Source organism: Columba livia, chromosome 4 (genome assembly GCF_036013475.1).
Source record: "Columba livia isolate bColLiv1 breed racing homer chromosome 4, bColLiv1.pat.W.v2, whole genome shotgun sequence".
In the NCBI taxonomy this organism is placed as follows: Eukaryota; Metazoa; Chordata; class Aves; order Columbiformes; family Columbidae; genus Columba; species Columba livia.
This window is the reverse complement of record NC_088605.1, coordinates 18,679,481-18,697,763: the sequence shown is the minus strand read 5'-3', so window position 1 is coordinate 18,697,763 and position 18,283 is coordinate 18,679,481. Positions and strand designations below refer to the sequence as shown.

Sequence of the window (18,283 nt, the reverse complement as noted above, 5' to 3'; positions counted from 1 at the left end):
AGTATTTGTGTGTGTTGTGTTTATAGCTAGGTGTTAATACTAGTATGGTAAGGGTGGAGCATAAATATAATTAATAAATTTAAAATCACCTGTACTGAAGAGAAACACACTTTGTTGTCAAACAGCAATGGGACTTCGTATGTTTTTTCAAAGGATCACTTTCCTGCCGCTGTTATATTTTCCTACAAGATGAACGAGCCATTGTTATTAATAATGTGGTCTAATAAAAGAAATATTAGAAAACATTTATTTCAGTATTGTTTCTTCTGTTACAGTTTAAATTCCATTGTTTGTTCCATCTAAAGATTAAAAGTAGTATTTTTTCCCATTATTCTTAATGATCATTTCTCCAGCTGGATGTATAAAACAATTAGCACAGTGTCCTGGTTTTGTTAAAAACAAGACCAGTTCTCTTTTAGCAATTTTTCTTTCAGCTAAGTTCTTCTAGGTGGCTGTACTTTTCTGAGTTTTAGTCTGCATATTTTTCCTAGGATGCTGTACTCGCTGCTGATAAGAGACCAATGGAATGCTGAAGAAGCTCATGTTCAGATTTATTACTATGGTAGCCAAGAAAGACTGATAAATTTTCCCACATTCCACTGTGAGAGGGGCGTGTTTGATGAATAGGTGACTAGAACTGACCAACGGAAGTATTCCATCCCATAATCGTCCGCCACAGTTTATTGCCGCCTTGCCTTAAACTGTGACACACAGATATCTGGTGGGATGGTGGCCAGACAGGATTCTGAGAGGGAAGCAGGAGGAAGGAAATCGGAGGCAGGTCCTAAAGATATTTCAGCTGGTGTAATTGAGTGATGACAGCTTCAGGGTCTCTGTGATCCTCAGTCAGTCCTAACCTGGCTAGGAAAGGTGTCTTTCCTATATAATGCTTTTTCTGGAATATCAGGAGGAAAACTGAACACTCTATTGTGTCCAAATTGGGAAACTCTTTCAAACTGTTCCTTTGTAGTGTTTTTAGATGTCATTCACCGTTACTATACTTTGAGAGGTGCTCTAAATTATATGTAATGAACTTGGTATGAAGAAGGAAGTTTAACCATGACTGAAAGAGAGAACAGTTTTTAGAGCTTTTTATGTTCATCAAGTTGATTTGCAGATTTAGTTGTATTCCTTGAGCAGGAGTTCCATAAGCCTGAATAACACAATGAATTTCTTCTGTAAAATTTGAGTTCTAGACAGTAAAAACATTAAGTAGGTCACATGCTCTCTACCAGTATAGTAAGATTAGTGTACATTGTCACTTCCTGCATTAAATGGGCACAGAAATCCATTACTGAAAGGACAATTATTTCTGTTCTCAGCAACAAGGAGTTTGATTAACAGAGCACATGCTGTAATTTTAAAAAGTCTCAAAGGAGAATCAAGAGATTTCTGTATCGGAACCTGATTAAACATTATATCATTTTTATGGATTCCAAATACTATTTAGAGATCATGGATGGGAAAATCAGTTTCAGTTGGAAAGTGATGAGATTGTTTTACAACATTATCTTTTGTTAGCTATTAAAGTTTATTAAAGATACCATAAGCTACATTATTCCTCCTCTATTTGCAATTTATAGTGGATGTTCCAGCAGAATACACTACAGCAGGAAATGTTATTTAAAGTAAACTAGCTATAAATGGATAAAGTCCATGCAGAAATGAATACTAATCTTGGTTGCTGTTTAATATGTCTCTCAACACTTCTATACAGGCAGTATTTGGTATTATAGTTCCAAAATTGAACTTAGTTCCTTGAAGATAACTTTTACCACTTCTACCAATTAATCTGTAAGCAATGCAGTTTCAGTTTCTGCAGCTGCTGTAGTGTTGCACATAGTACAAAACCAAAGCTCCAAAACATTTTCCAGTACTGATATTCCTATGCCTTGTTGGGATCCACATAGATGAAACATTTCCCAATGTTACCTTAGCTACCTCATCCTACGGGATTCTCCACATTTGAGTCAACCATACTGGAACAAATCCCAAAAGACTCTGTTCCTTCTCTTCAGAAACTGACCTTGGTTACAAAGAAGTCCTTTTGTGCAGTGATTGAGTGTATGAAACACTTGAGATCACAGAATCATTTAGGTTGGAAAAGACCTTTAAGATCATCAAGTCCAACCATTAACCTGGGTCTGGTAGGATGGATTTCTGCTCAGCCCAGCTGCAGCTCCCCAGGGTTTGCTTGGTGTGTACATGGGTATATTTGCCCTGTTCATCATGCTGCAATGGCTCCTCACAAAAGGAGCTCACGTGAGTCGTGTGGCCATTAAACAAACAAACAAACAAGCTTAATAAAAAAGAGGCTTAAAAAAAAAAAAGAGGTGGAAACATGAGAACAGCCCAGATTTAGAAGTGGGCTTGGAGAAGAGATGTAGCAAAACTCTTGTTTCCTCATGTCTATAGCAAGGCAAAACATACACTCCTGATTTCCTAGTGCATGTATTAATGGGTGCCTCAAATGGGTATAAACATTGAAGGCAAATAACATGAAACAGGAAGAAGCAAAGAGAGATGTTGATGAATTAAGTCACTGCACTTAGAGATTTAAATACTGGTATGATGTCTCAAATGTGGCCATCCCTAAACAGACACTGTAATTTAGACCTCATGTCAACACATTCAAACATCACAAGGAGGGGGGAGTAGTGCCTCATGTCTAATTTGAAATATTTCAATACCTGCCATCCATATTGGCTGATGAGGTCTAAAAATGCCTCTATACTACATCCTGTAATCACATTTAAACATTTTAATAATGGAGACAGAGTACACTTTCAGGGTATTTATCTCTTTTTTTTCTCTGTCTGTCTAACTTGTCTCTCTCCAGGGGCTTTTATGTTTAGGGCTCCTCTGTACTCCTCATATAACAGATCTACAATTTGTTGTTTCATTCAGAAATATACATAGAATTAAGTCAAATATTATTGTGGTGCATATTTCATTTTGTAAGCTACACGTATTCAATAACACATGCACTGTTAGAGCTTGCAATAATGATAGAAGGCATCTGAAAAGCTTTTGACCTTTATGATTCAAAAACTGCGATGATAGATAGGTTTTGATTAAGTGAAAAATGTCATAATGCCAACAGTTATTTGTTCAAGGGCAGAAAATTCCCTCAATCAACAGAAAAAATCTTGTATCTAAGGCTCGGACTCAGGAGGCCTTTGCTCAATTTACAGTAGTCGCACAGAATTTCTTTTTGATCACTGTACAAGGCACTTGGGATAATTCTCAGAAGTAGTTAGTCTTTGCAGTGTCTAGGGTCATGCACCAGAGTCAAGTTCAGAAATGAGATTTCATGCTCAATCCACAACCTGAGTAAGATATCTAAGGAAAAGATATTCACGAACAGGGAGGAGTAAAGTACGGAAAGGGCATTTGCTAGGTATGCCAATAGAGCGTCTCCTCTGTCACCTATAAAAGGCAGCTGAGATGCAATAAAAGCAGATGATGATCATCAGGCCAACTGTTTAGTTGTGTGATGCTGCAGGCATTTACTTCAGATATGCCCATCCATGACATGTGGGTACCTGCAGTTCAAAGGCCTTGTTTGCCTTCTGGTTTGAGAAGTTAGTATCACAGTATCACAGTATGTTTGGGATTGGAAGGGACCTCAAAAGATCATCTAGTCCAATCCCCCTGCTGGAGCAGGAACGCCTAAGTGAGGTCGCACAGGAACATGTCCAGGCGGGTTTTGAATGTCTCCAGAGAAGGAGACTCCACAACCCCCCTGGGCAGCCTGTTCCAGTGCTCTGTCACCCTTACTGAGAAGAAGTTTTTTCTCAAATTTAAGTGGAACCTCTTGTGTTCCAGCTTGATCCCATTACCCCTTGTCCTATCATTGTTGGCCACCGAGAAGAGCCTGGCTCTATCCTCATGGCACTCACCCTTTATATATTTATAAACATTAATAAGGTCACCCCTTAGTCTCCTCTTCTCCAAACTAAAGAGACCCAGCTCCCTCAGCCTTTCTTCATAAGGGAGGTGCTCCACTCCCTTAATCATCTTCATTGCCCTACGCTGGACCCTCTCCAGCAGTTCCCTGTCCTTCTTGAACTGAGGGGCCCAGAACTGGACACAATATTCCAGATGTGGTCTCACCAGGGCGGAGTAGAGGGGAAGGAGAACCTCTCTCGATCTACTAACCACCCCCCTTGTAATACACCCCAGGATGCCATTGGCCTTCCTGGCCAGAAGGGCACAGTGCTGGCTCATGGTCATCCTGTTGTCCACCAGGACCCCCAGGTCCCTTTCCCCTACACTGCTCTCTAATATGTAATTTCCCAACCTATACTGGAACCTGGGGTTGTTCCTGCCCAGATGCAGGACTCTACACTTGCCCTTGTTAAATTTCATTAGGTTATTCCCTGCCCAACTCTCCAGCCTGTCCAGGTCTCGCTGGATGGCAGCACAGCCTTCTGGTGTGTCAGCCACTCCTCCCAGCTTAGTGTCATCAGCAAACTTACTGATAGTACACTCAATTCCCTCGTCCAAATCGTTAATGAATATATTGAATAATATTGGCCCCAGTACTGACCCCTGAGGCACTCCACTAGATACTGGCCTCCAACTAGACTCCGCACCATTGACTACCACTCTCTGGCTTCTCTCCTTAAGCCAGTTTGCAACCCACCTCACTACTCTATTGTCTACACCACACCTCCTCAACTTAGCTGTGAGGATGCTGTGGGAGACTGTGTCAAAGGCTTTACTGAAGTCAAGGTAGACCACATTCACCGCTCTGCCATCATCCATCCACCTTGTAACATTCTCATAAAAGGCTATGAGGTTGGTCAAGCATGACCTACCCTTGGTAAAGCCATGCTGACTGCCCCTAATAACCCTCTTATCCTTGATATGCCTTGAGATGGCACCAAGGATAAGCTGTTCCATTACTTTCCCAGGGACAGAGGTGAGGCTGACCGGTCTATAATTACCCGGGTCCTCCTTCTTACCCTTTTTGAAGACTGGAGTGACATTTGCTTTCCTCCAATCCTCAGGCACCTCTCCCGTTTCCCAAGACTTGGCAAAGATGATGGAGAGCGGTCCAGCAATGACTTCAGCCAGCTCCCTCAGCACCTGCGGATGCATCCCATCTGGACCCATGGATTTATGGATGTCCAGACTATTTAATTGCTCCCTAACCCAGTCCTCATCGACTAAAGCAAACTCCTCCATTGACCTGGCTTCATCCGGGGTCTCAGGGGTGCAGGGCTCCCCAGGACAGCCTCCGGCAGAGTAGACAGAGACAAAGAAGGCATTCAGTAATTCTGCCTTCTCTGTATCTTCTGCCACCAGGGCACCCACCCCGTTCATCAGTGGGCCTACATTGCCTCTGGTATTAGTTTTATCTGCTATGTATTTGAAAACATTCTTTTTGCTGTCCTTGACCCATCTCGCCAGCTGTAATTCTAAGGAGGCCTTGGCTATCCTAGCTGCCTTCCTACATCCTCTAACAGCAGCCTTATATTCTTCCCAAGTGGCCAGCCCCTGCTTCCATGACCTGTAAACTCTCCTCTTCTGCTAGAGCATACCCAACAGATCCCTATTCAACCATGCAGGCCTCCTGGCTCCCTTCCTTGACTTCCTACGTGTGGGGATGCTCTGATCCTGAGCGTGGAAGAAGCAATCTCTGAATGCAATCCAGCTATCTTGGGCCCCTTTTCCTTCAAGCAGTCTTGCCCGTGGGATTTCCCCCAGCAATTGCTTGAAAAGGCCAAAGTTAGCCTTGCTAAAGTCCAGGGTTGCAATTCTACTTGCTATTCTGTTCCTGCCACACAAGATGCTGAACTCCACCATCTCGTGGTCACTGCAACCCAGGCAGCCCTCAACCTTTACTGCTTTGACCAGACCCTCCTTGTTAGTGAGGTTGAGATCCAGCAGTGCACCTCTCCTAGTCGGCTCCTCCACCATCTGCATGAGGAAGTTATCATCAATGCACTGGAGGAACCTCCTGGACTGTGGCTGGCTGGCTGAATGGTCCTTCCAGCAAACATCAGGGAAGTTAAAATCACCCACAACAACCAGGGCCTGTGACTGTGAGGCCACTCTCAACTGCCCATAGAAGGCCTCATCAACTTCCTCAGCCTGATCCGGTGGCCTGTAATGGACGCCCACAACAGTGTCACCCCTGCCAGCCTGCCCCTTGATCCTGACCCATACACTCTCAACTTGCTCGTCATCCACTCCTGGGCAGAATTTAGTACATTGTAGCTGCTCTCTCAGATAGAGAGCAACTCTACCACCATGCCTGGCTGGCCTGTCTTTCCTGAAAAGGGTGTAGCCATCCATGACCACATTCCAGTCATGTGAACTGTCCCACCACGTTTCTGTAATTGCCCCCAGATCATAATCTCCCAACCGAACACAGGATTCTAACTCCTCCTGCTTATTCCCCATGCTGCGCGCATTGGTGTACAGGCATTTCAGGGAGCGAGCAGAGGGGCATAGGAGGCCACCCGGTCCTCATCAGTTTTAGAAAGCTGCCCCACTGGGACAAGCCCAGCTACAACCCCATCCCCCTTCGAGCCTAGCTTAAAGCTCTGCAAATGAGCCCAACTAATTCCTGCCCCAACATCCTTTTGCCCCTGCGAGATAAACCTTTCCCGCGTGACACTGTCCGGACTGGTGTCTTATAAAACCAACCATTATCAAAAAATCCAAAGCCCTGCCTGTAGCACCAGTCTTGGAGTCGACCATTTAGAGACTGAATTTTCCTATTCCATCCCACATCGTCCCTTGAAGATGGAAGGAGTGAAGAGAAGATCACTTGAGCCCCTGAGTCTTTCACCATCCTTCCCAAGACCTTGAAATCGTTCTTCATTCCCCTCAGACTACAGGAAGCAGCTTCCTCCCCATCTGTCTGGAAGACCAGCAGCGGGTAGTAGTCTGTCGGGCACACCAGTTTGGGGAGCTCTCTAGCGATATCCTTGATCTGGGCTCCAGGTAGACTACAAACTTCCCTAAGGTGAGGGTCAACCCTGCATATTGGGCCCTCTGTTCCTTTCAGAAGGGAATTTCCTATTACAATCACAGTAACATGTAAAAACATAGTAACATGTGAAAGGATCCTGGATACTCTCAGGGTTGATTCAAAGCTTCATGAAGCTAATGAAATCTTTCCACAGACTTCAGTTAACGTTTGATCAGTAACATAATTCTCAAGAGCATCTAGTCCTTTTCAATACTTCTTATTGAAGTAATACTTCCCAGAGGGTTTCGAGAAAAGTGGAGGTGTCCACATCTATATACTTCAGTAACTATAAAAATACCACATGGGTCATATTAATTTGAATGAGTGACAAGCAACTATTACACTTAGTTGGATAAACAAGTAGTGAAGTTCCACTAGTAATGATTTACATTGTTTCTTGTTCTGGAGCAGTGTCATCTTATCCTTACGATTTGTTTATTGGATCTGACAAGGCAATTCAGTTGTAAAGATTTAAGGAACAGGGATCCCTGACCTCCAAGTCTTTTTGAGGGACTGTGGTGAACTTCAGTCAACTGGCAGGACAGAAGCAGAACTAGCATACCCAGGCTGTTCAGCCCACGATAGAACTTTTCCTAACTTTAAGAAGCAACAAAACAAGTTTTCTTGAAAAATAGACATTATTTTCCCTCTCACTATTCAGTATTTAGGTAACTTCCTGGGTTTTATGACCCTATAGGTATATTCATTCACACATTATACAAGGAGCCATTAACCAGCTGAACTCTTAGTTAAATGCTTCTTTCATGCACTTGTAAGTTGAGATAAAAATGTCACTGATTCTCATGCCAGCTGTTCTCTTTCTCAATGGCACAGCTACTTGTCTTCTAATGGAAAGAAAATATTCTAATATGTTTTGAAAGCATTAATTCTTCTTTTCAAAACTGTTGTTGGAATTGCTTTTCTTTAGAAGTTCTCTAGTGAGTATTCAGTGTCAAGTCCTTCTGTTTTACATTATCTTCCTTGCATGTAATATTCAGCTTCCTTTTGAATGGAACTTTGTAAAGTAGTACTTTTGTACCCAACAAGCCCCTTCCCATTGTGCAGTCAATTTTTTCTTTGACTATTTAAACAGCCATTTTCCCCATTGAAACCATTATAGTCAAAAAAGTGCATGTTGAGGGCAAATTCTCTCATAATGATCAATTTTGTTGAAACGCTTCTCCGATATATTTTTCAAGTTATCCTCAGGCATAGATATTAATAGGAACAGACTCTTTATGCCAGCTGATAAGGAAGAAAGGAGAGGGAAAAAAGAGATGGTGTGATTGCCATATCCCAGGCTGAGTCTGCAGATTGGCAGTTACAGAACAGCTTACTTCTAAGTGTGGGCTGGAATTCATAGAGCAACAGTGAGCATGGAGCTTGCACAAGCCATTTAGTTAAAATAAATAAATTACCTTACTTAAAAGCTACCTTTTTATTCACTCACAGCATGGATGACTCTGAGGTACAGCACTACAAATCAAATATTAGATACACAGGGGTGTAACATGGAAGGGGCAGAACTCTAAACAAGGCATGAAGTTGGATAAAAGAAGCATTCAGGTCAAGTGGCTAAATTCAACTCACGAGCAGATGAACTCATTCCACAGCTGCTTTATCCAGCAGAACTCAGGGTAATTACGACTCCTCAAATGCCAATGGCCATCCTCTGTTTCAGCGAAATGCTAGCCCTTTCCTTTAACGTCTAGCTGTATAACTACCATTAGATCTCTGCTAGAGATTTTGCTCTGAAAAGCCATTAATTTTAGATACAGATTTTTAATCTTTTTTTCTTTAGCATAAAAGTGAACTTTAATAACTTCCTCACATGCTCCAGACCCCTTGTATTCCCTTTCCCCTTCGAAACACAAAGCAAGTTATTAACAAAATCTCACAAACAATTTAGTTTACCTATTGCCATCTATTAAGCTCTTCCCGAATGTATACATTTTCAGAAACATATTGTTAAAACAAATATGATTGGTGGCTTTCTAGGCATAACTCTCCAAAAAGATAATCCCTTTCCTGAGTCCTCCTGACCAGACAGTGTCCTTTCTACCAGGTACAATTACAACATCGTAGTTTACTGTTCTGCAATGTGTGACCCTTCCCCATTTTTGCTTAAAGAACATCATTGCTCCCAACCTCATCCTTCTGGTTTCTACTCACCCGTCCATTTGCAGGTAACTTCTCTCACATGTGGTTTTCATTCCCTCTTATTATTTATGTACGTGACAGCAAAGCCCTGGCTGTTCTCCCCTTTCTAGCTTTATCAACTTCCAGCAAGCATTTTTTCAAATAACAGCCTTCTCATTCAGTGCCCTGGTCAATATTTTTCTCTTCCTAACAGCATCCTATTTGGACACAAAATAAGCTATTACTGTAAATACTTAATATCTGCATACACCAGTTCACTGAAACTGACACATCCAGCATTGCCTCTACAGAGCATTTGCTGCTGCATCATAAAGGTTCTTTCAAATTCTGGGGTCATTGCAGGTGATTAAGTCAAAAGTCAATAGATATTTGCCAAAGATTATTTCATCTTTTAAAACTTCAGTACTTTTAAAAAAATGTTGAACTACCTTCAAAATTGAAACAATTAGGCAATTGTAAAACGTATTTTGCCATTTATGTAATTGCTTTCAGCCACATCTCTTGGACATTTTGTATTTGACAGAAAGAAGGAAGAAATTGTTCCAATTTGTTTTATGAAAGTAGTGAACTTGATGAACTCAGCCAATTACATGATAGCCTTGATCTATTTGTACCAGAGAAGTGAATCACAAGTTTTTATCTGGAATGAATTATCAGAGGAGAAAGATAAAATGTTGACATTAATCTTCATCATTGTAAATAGTGTAGCCATTACCTAGTACTGTTAGATTGTGCTCCAGGTTACACAGACACATACTGAGGCGTTGTTCACTACAAACAACTCCAAATGGGGGGCGTTTTTAATTTTTTTCATTGTGTAGGGCAGCCACATGTCTCAGAACACCATACGGCAGTAGTATACCTCAGAACCTCATGGCATATGATGAGCTCCAGAGAGGTTGTAGCAAAATGTGTCCAATGATTTTCACCATCCTCCTCTGACCACCCACAAACCATTTACTGCCTGATTTCCTCTCTCTCAAGTTCACTGCAGTAGTGAAGTAGCACAATTAACTGAACAGTTGGTCTAGTTATACCTAGCTATGCTACGCAACCCTCTTAAAATCTTTCCCAAAAACAAGCCAAGTCCTGCAATTCAAAACACATTTCTTCCTTCATTCTATGCCAGGTAGTTTTCAGCCCCCTCAGCTGCTCCCTCATTTGGCCTTTGTCTCTCAGAGTTCATCTCAGACACCAGCTAACCAGAGGCACAGTTCAATAACAGTCACCTATCAATGTACCCACCCAGCTTAATGAGACCAATCCCAGCTAGCACATTATTTTCAAGTCTCTCTTCAGTTCTCATCTGCAGCAGACAATTCCACCTCATGCCTGTTAATTACAAAACATACCTCTCAAGTTTTTTCTGTAGTTAAATGAGTTGGCACCCATGAAATATGTCTACAAATTCAGAGCCCATTTTCCCTGCTGATTCCTGACTTACAACTTTTTCTATTTCCTCCTTTGCTGTCATGCATTTTCTGTCACACTCCACAATAGTCTACTTTCAAAATGACCTGCTTAAATGAAGGGAAAGTTTGTTACCCTTGTGTTCTATCCTTGCTTCATTTTCTCTGCATGCTGATTTAGAAGGGTTCATGTCCCCAGTTTTGCTTCCTAACCTACTCTGACTGCAAGAAAAGATATTTCTCCTTCTCTTTGTCCTTCTGCCAGCAGCTTTTAGCACTTTCCCAGTACTGAAGACACTGATGTTATGACCAGCTTTATGAATACTGTATTCTGCAGAGTTCCTGCTTGCTCATTATTCTTATCAATGTGTCACATTTTCTTGCATGGCATCTTGGTGACCACATTCCCTTTCACAGCGATTTCCTGCTTGCAACTTCCCAACAGCACTTCTCCTGCTTTTTAAACACTGTTTCACAAAGTTTGTTTTCCCAGCTGCCACCTTTCCATGACCCCTCAGCATCAAAAATCCCAAACCCATCCTAAGAAATTAAGAATAAAACCATCTTCAGCAACTAACCACTATATTTTGTCATTGCATTCAACACAACTGGCTCGTTTCCATCTTCAAATCATAGTCTGCCAGCCCTTATTTCACCCAGTTTCTCAGAGGAGCAAACTACCTTCTTCCTCTGAAATCACGCACTGTTTAGATGGGGCAGCTGAACGGGGCTGTTTAGCTTAGAGCTTTTGGAACTTATGAGGCAGACAACCCTGTTACAGACAGGTGGACTGTAATTTGATTAGGATGAGAATTATCAGAGAATACACACATTTATGGTACTTGTAGCTAAAGAATCAAATTTGCATAAATTGAAATCCCTTTACATTCTATCTCTGTTTTCTCTAAAACCTTACTCATCTTTGAGTATAATGAAGCCTTCTGTTGGGATATGAAAAAAAATGTTTGGTTTTGGCTCCTGCTCAGAAGCAGAACTGAATATACCAATTTTTTCCAAGCTAACCAGAGATTTAAGGCACCACATTTCTAATATAAACTAAAACTTTAGCTTAGCTTTGAGTGACCTTTCTTATATTTGCATGATTTGTGTACATATAACTCACAACTTGCCCAAAGCATATACAGTATGTTCTGAAAATGTACTAGGACAGTTTCATTCTAACCTGTTTATTACATGCAATAGATAGAACACAATGAAACTGAACTATAATGTCTTACCAAATCTTTCTTAATGGTAGATTTTGCTGTTAAACCCTCAGAATTTTAAAAAAATCTGCCCAAGCATAAAAATATTTTAATTTATTCTTCCATCGGAATATTTCTTGCTGCTAGCCATCAGGAAACTCCATTCTTTAACCAGACATTGTGTGTAGCACTCCAGCAATCTGTTGTAAAGTAACTGCTGATGGAAGGAGAGTAGCTGCAAACAGCCAATAAACTCAAACAGTAGACGTCACTATTGATAGTGAGATGATATCTTGCCAGGGATAGCTGAGAGCATTGATCCATAAGCATGGGGTGTATTACGGGAAAAAAAAATATGTTAGTGTGGTTCTTGTACTTACGCTGGGGAAGAAGGCATATATATACTACAACTATACTTGGGACTGGACCTTTATTTCTCATCTGGCTTAATGCCATTTGGAAAAGCATTCATGGACATTTTTGTATGTATGTTTAAAAAAAAGATCATCAACTCTTTTGCTTTGGAAAAATATTATTCTCAGCAACATGGATGCTCACGAGAACTGAGAGTGTTAATGACATTGGCTTGTCTGCTTGAAGAAGAAAAGAAACAAAAAACCCTGTCCAAATTTAATGTAAGCAAGCTGCTTAAAAATTGATTTAGTTTTGAGCTCATCCTCTTATGTGGCACTTCACACCAGCAGTCTTTTGGACAGAGTTAAAACAGGACAACATTCTTGGACAGAATATGACTAAGTTAGCTTGAATACCCTGTATCTTGTTGGTTATATCTAGAGAAATCCTTGAATTCAACAGTACCAGCAGTTCAACTCAAGAAGTAAATACATAAATAATTATAAATGAAACCGGCCCTTGGCTTCTAGATAAGCATTAATTAGGTAAAATATAATGCATTTATTAAATAGTTTTGTAACAGACCTCTCTTTTTAGTTCTTACATGGAAATAGCTAATTAGATTCAATATCTCCGGTTCAGGCTTTAATGTTCATGGTTCCTCAAGCAACAGTGTCAATATTTTAAAATGCTGTGCCCTATGTAGGTACACAGATAACCACCTTGTTCTTCTGATTGTTTTGATGAGTGTTAGAAGCAACACAGCTTTCTTCATGGTGCTGTGTCAATATTTCCCTAGCGACTATTTTTTTTTTCTCTAAACAGTAGCACAGGTAGACGAAAGTCTTCCTGTAAGTCTGAAAGCTGTGCATTCTAGTAACAGATTTGTTTTTTAAGCAATTCCCTTAATAAGATGAAATGTCATCATCCTGGAATTAAACATGACACAAAGTTTCTAAGGTCTTCCAAGATTTATATTTGACCTTTCAAAGAACAGAAGAGTTCCAAAAAATTATTTCTCTCAGGGGCAGCCCTTTGGGTGTTCTGAGCAATAAAATCATCACAGCCATTTTTAACTTTTTTTTTTGTTGCAGGAAAAGTTTTGCCACACAGCTTCATTAAATAGGTCTGTCTATTACTAAGTGTGGTACATACAATACTAACTATAGGTTCTGACGTGCTCAGATGTGTTCACTCCATTTGAAGCATCTCATGAGGTAAAGCTGACCTAACTTTAAGATTTTATCAATAGGTTTTCCTACCTATTATGACCAAACACCTTCTCTCTATGTCCATTTTTTTCTCTTTTCAGAAAAGCTTTAACTGTTACACAACACAATTTTACCTTTCTGATAGCCTGCTGGTGCCCTTGCAATAAAATAAAGATTATTAATTCATGTTATGAGAGCATCTTGTAGAGTATAATCAGGGCCTGAGATACCATTTTGCTAGCTGATGGATAAAAACAATAGAACATACTGATTTTTTTTTTTTCTTGTCTGGAGAAGATTAGATTTTAAAATTTTACAACTTGCAGTGGAGCTTCTTTATATCTTTCTGTGACTCCTGATACATGTACTAGTGGTCACATCCTCAGTTTATCTAAATCAACATGTTTCTATTACCTCCATACTTATCAGTCAAGTGAACACAGTTTGTACCATCTGAAGAACTCGTGCTTTTAAAAAAAGTCTGTATTCACACGCAAAGCATTTAATTTTATTTTAAATAGTAGGAAACAAACAATGCAATTACCTTATACACTGTGCTGTTCATATGTGGACAGAGCACTGAGACTGGCCAGCTATATGTACTACCCACTTACAGTCTGTCAGCTGCACTTGTTCCAAAATAGGTTGCACAGCCACCATCTGTCAGTCATAAACTCTGTGGCCAAAGAGCAACTCATTAATTTAGAAATACTGAAAAACACTGTTGTTCATGCAAATGCTAACAAAGGTTATTAGACACGTTGATCAGCAATATAAGCTAATATTCATTCTCCTTACTGTTTTGATTTTTTTGTAATCTGCTCCACACATATTTTGATAAGTAAGGAATTAATTGATAATTTGGCACAGGAACAAGTTGCTGCTTTACTCAATTAATTCAGTAATTTTGATGTGTTATTTCTTGCCTTAGGAAAAAAAATGTGCATTTTTGTAAATAACCTTTCTTTTCTATTTAATAATTAAAACAGTTTTAAAGAGAGACAGTTTCAGTAGAATAAAACAGTCACATTTAGGAAATTAGAATTTCCTTTCTTGTCAGAATGTTAATAAGAAAAAAGATTCAAACTGTTGTCCCCTTTTCTTCCCTCTGAAATGTTTCTGTGCTGGTGGAGAATTAAGATTGCAGGGATACGCTTGGAAATAGATTCACATGAAGAGTAAGCAAAAGGTTTGGATAGCTGAGTGAGATCTGACCTATTGCTTGCTCTTTACCAATGTTCTACCTCATGTTCAGCATTTGCATTATTTGTATACTTCCCTGAACGCATATTGCAAAGAAAAATGCTGTCTTTCAGTGATTTGGAACTTGTATCATAATAATAATTCACTCATTTTGGCATTTTAAAGTACTCGCTTGACATCTAGAAGCATGATCTTGTTTTATATTTGATGATTCAGAGTTTCTAATCATGAAGCATTTCTTTGATTGAGACAACATACAGGTGTAATACATGATTATATAGCATGAACCTTGAGATTTTACTGTACTAAAATTAAACTTCTGGATCAAAAAATCCATCAACTTTTTTTAATACCAAGGTGAGGTATAGGAACATACTATCATATTAAGTATTTTAAAAATCTCATTGTTGGAAAAAATAGGAAATTAAAACTAGGGAACTGAAATAAAGGAAGTTCACCGCGACAGTAGTCTAATACATAAACCACTAAAAGTTCATAAGTAAATGCTACACTGAAGCTGGAGTCTGTGTCTTGCTATTTCCTCTCAGAACTGGTCACTATCTTGAGACATTTTAGAATATATATTCAAGAGGGATTTGGGGTTCTTTGACCAAAGATTTACAAGGCGAACTTAATACTTCTTTGGGGAATATTTCGTTCTGTTTTGTTTGGTTTTGTTTTGCTTGTTTTGTTTTGTTTGTTTGTTTGTTTTGTGTGTGTTTTTATTTTCTTTGGGTTTTTGTTTGTTTGTATTTGTTTGTTTGTTTTTGTTTCTTTCCTGTGGAAATTTGCATAACACAGGTGAGTTTTTCCCCCCTAGTGTATTTTTTACAAATTCCTATGAAATTATGAATGTGCTACTTTGCTTGCTATTTAAGCTATTAATCATTTTAACCACAGAATGGTTGAAGCTGTGAAATTCTGGAGGTCATCTTGTTCAACACCAAATAATAGTTGATAAAATTCCAAGGTCAGTGATATTCTGGCAATAAGTTCCACAGGGTTATTCTAATTCACACTTTAAAAGCATTTCTATTTATCAGCTTAAAAGCGTTTTTGGTTTTGCTTTCTTTTATTTCGTGGTAACATCATTCTACCAATGAGAAAAGGCAGACGTTCTCAGAAGGTATAAACCGAATTCCAGCTTCACAACAAACATGACAAATTTGCCGTGTTTCTCCCTCTCCCCCCCACCAGCTTTAACGCTCACACAATGAAATGGACAGGTTTGTTTCCTCCAGATCTTTGAATTTTAAAAATATGAGTATTTTAATTCAGTAAAGAAGGGGTCAATAAAACCCTGAATCATATTCAGGCTACTGACCATGTATCATTATTTAGATTAACACATGTGTATTACTAAAAGGTGACATAAATACTAGTGAATATGGGTTTATAATACATGTTATAATAACATTTTACTATTAATACAGAATAAGGTATATGTTATAAATTATATACTAGATAATTATGTAATATAAGTATAATTATATGGTATCAATATAGTACAGTTATAGAGCATACTTATGCTATATAATTATTTTGGCAGATGCACTTGACCCCCCCAGCCAAACCTGCAGCAGTTTGATTGAGGGTGAGAGGAGGGAAAGGCCTGAGCCGTAGCCAGGCCAAGAATTCCTTTTAGGAAATACCCAAGGAAGCAGAATAACGTGCTGAACACTGATGAGTTGTGGGTGCAGGGAGTCTTGTGTAGACCTTTCCCACTGTGTGCTATTTGACTATGAGTCAACCACTTTATCCTATAAATATGACAGTCTGGATGAGCCTACTTTGAGCTCTCTGTTAAAGAAACTGGCTGTATGGCAATGGTTTTATTACTCGCAGGTCAGAGGATGACCCAAATTTAAGTTTAAAATTAATTGTTTAGCTTAAATAAATGCACACAAAATATAGTGATTAATTTAGAAGTGTAAGGTTGTACGATTTTTAATATACTCTTTGCTTCATGTTACTTAGTAAACTGGATTTTCTAAAAACTTAAGCTGTGAAGTTCTGCTCATATTTACCAAAAGCTACTACAAACTATGCTGAACACTTGCAAGAGAAGGTCTCGTTTGCGTTTTGCTGGGAAGAACGGAACTGACTGGGGAAAAATAATGATTTCAGGGATAACAAAGAGACATTACAGACATCCACAAAACAGGGCCTGTTCTGCACTTTGCTGAGAAGAAAAGGCTTTATTCAGACAAAACAGCGCCTACAAGGCTATGGACTGTAAACAATGTCTACAACTAAACAAAATAAGGGCACATATGAGATCAGTGAAAATGATTCAATGAGAAGCAAGAAGACCCCAAAGTGAAATATTGCTATTGGACCGAATCATGTTATGAATGGTCTGTAAAGATATAAAAATCTATGGTTTTCTACAGTCAGGTTGGACCTCTGTGCAGGTATCCAGCTTGAGCCAGCCCTCCTGATATTCTACTCCATTATTATTATTATTATTTTTCTGAGGATTTTGTTTCCTGAAAGTCTGCTCTGCAAATGGTTATCAGGACTTGCCTGAAAGTTTGCCTCTGGAGTTCTAAAATATAGTCTCCCGAGACAATGGTTATCAGGGAGGGAAGACTCCTGAAAGTTTGCTCCATAAATGGGTACCAGGCTCCTGGAGTGAAGGTAAGCAGCATTCGGCCTGGCATATTTCCCCCACGTAGTAAATAATACAGTGAACCTGTCACCAACCTCACTTTGAGAAATCTAAACATTGTTCTGCAGCAAGCAGAACCCTATAAGACATGCATAAATTACCATGTGCATATTAGTAAAAGGTGACTTAAATACTACTGAATCTGTGTTTATAACATGTTATAATAACATTTTACTATTAATATAGAATAAGGTATATACTGTAAATTATATACTAGATAATTATATAACAGAAGTATAATTATGTAGTCTCAATATAGGATAGTATAGTTATATAGTATAATAACACTATTTCATTATATACAACTTATTGTATAATATATTATTTATACATCATTGTTGCTGAAATTTAACCTTAGACCTTGAATATTATTTTTGTTATATATTTTTTTCTTCATACTACGAACAGTTGTGATGATACTTCAGAACGGTTGCTTCAGCAGCATTTTTAAGGCATTTGGTAATTTTTGGTAGCATGGCCTTTTCCAGATCAATAAAAGATGAAGATAATTTGTGGTAAATTAGCAGATTTTAAATTCCATTTAAATCTAGCCTTATTACCACACATATTTATTGTGCTAGTTCTTCACAGAACTTAAATCTTTTAACTTAGATCTTTTTTACTTTCAGGAAAAGGGAAAGGGACTGGTTAGAGAATTAGATAATAACGTCTGTCTAAATATGCACTAATATTAACCTCTGCCCTGTCAATAAGACAGTATGGAGGAAGATTAGTTCTTACATTTAATTATCTTTATATTCATTGAAGTCTTGTCTTTTTTTCTGCTTTTGCAACTCATTAGTCATGATCAAAGTGTCTTCCTCTTAATAATGCTTTAATGTGATACTTTGATCACATTTTCTGTCTCATTTGGAAGTCTGTTAACTAAATTACAACAGAGCCTGGTGCATTTGAAGTCTTTGGCACCATTTTCCCAAGGCCATCTTACTCTGACAAATTTTAGGTATTTAATTGAGGTTCCAAAGAGCCCAGCTGCTTTGGACTTCTTCTATAACTGATAGAATCAGATAACTCCAGTGAGAAGCAAATCAAGTGTCTCCTGAAAATGATTTGGCCCTTCT

At 39.0% G+C, this 18,283-nt stretch overlaps 1 long non-coding RNA gene across 2 annotated transcripts in view; it reads right to left on the bottom strand.

The window, feature by feature from the left end:
- LOC135579339 (uncharacterized) overlaps positions 1 to 18,283 on the bottom strand; it is a 60,306-nt gene that overhangs the window by 25,875 nt on the left and 16,148 nt on the right. Inside the window, exon 1 of one of the 2 annotated variants that reach the window (XR_010472165.1) lies at positions 9,161 to 9,439. The exons of the other annotated variant lie outside the window; for it this stretch is intronic. This is a non-coding gene — a long non-coding RNA (uncharacterized LOC135579339). Of the gene's footprint in view, positions 1 to 9,160; positions 9,440 to 18,283 lie in introns of those variants that run through there. 2 annotated transcript variants of the gene reach the window in all.